Here is a 1,234-nt window from a genome sequence, read left to right as displayed (position 1 = left end):
CTGCTGAACAACCCTCTGTGGGGCCACAAGTCACCGAGAGCCATTTCAGTGTAAGTGTGGGAAACACCACTGACCTGCATTTAGGGGGCAAAACACCACTGACCTTTATTAAGGGGCAAACTTTTAAAAGCATCTATTTTGTCAATGACAAATAGAGAATGTTCAGTCATCTGTTTGGTAAATTGCTGAAGTATTTTGTCCACTGGGTGGCACTGTTGCACTTGAAAAATAAACACGGTCTTGCACTTTTTATAAGAAGGTTGTGAAAAATAAACACGGTCTTGCACTTTTTATAAGGTTAAATTCTTTTTTTTAAAAAAATATATTTTATTGATTTTTTTACAGCGAGGAAGGGAGAGAGACAGAGAGTCAGAAACATCGATGAGAGAGAAACATCGATCAGCTGCCTCCTGCACACCCCCTATTGGGGATGTGCCCGCAACCCAGATACATGCCCTTGACCGGAATCAAACCTGGGACCTTTCAGTCCGCAGGCCGACGCTCTATCCACTGAGCCAAACCGGTTTCGGCAAGAAGGTTAAATTCTTTAGTCTTGGAATGGCATATTTCTTTCTTTTCCTCCAACAGAAGACATCATCAGATGTCTAATCTCAGGATAAATTCCTTTAAAGGACAGAAGAGATCTGTGTACAGAATTCAGGACTTGGCCAGAAGATCTGGAAGCATCCAGAGCCTGCTGAGGAGTGAGACCTTTCCAAACCCAGTCTTGCAGAGAAATCTTCGTTGTTCTGTTAGCCTGTTCATTTGGGGGCAAGAGGTCCTTTTGACAAGTTCTTGAACTCTTTATGGTCTGTATCCTGTTTCCTACCCAAAACCAGCTTTTTTCTGGGGATGGAAAGTGGTCAGAACACCTCTCCAATATTTCCCTCTTTCACATTCCAACCCCTTTTGTGACCCAAGTCCTCAAAACATAAAGTATAATCATTATTTTAATTTAAAAATTATATCACTAAACATTACTCTATTCAAGGAATTGCAACAGTAAGTCGGAATTTTTTCTTTGTTTCTCTTTCCTTGTTGTGTTTATTAACAAAATAAAAACAAAAATCCCATCAGTATATTGCTTTTGAGTCCTTGAATGTTTCCCTATCCCTGAAGTTATATTGAAATAGAACAGATGGAAGCACAGTAGGATATGAAACATATGCTACACAGACACAGAGAGAACAGAATCAAAGGCTATTAGTACTTTCCAAACAAATGAGAGAGGGGG

This window comes from Myotis davidii, unplaced genomic scaffold (genome assembly GCF_000327345.1).
Source record: "Myotis davidii unplaced genomic scaffold, ASM32734v1 scaffold281, whole genome shotgun sequence".
Lineage (NCBI taxonomy): Eukaryota > Metazoa > Chordata > Mammalia > Chiroptera > Vespertilionidae > Myotis > Myotis davidii.
This window is presented reverse-complemented; position numbering follows the sequence as displayed.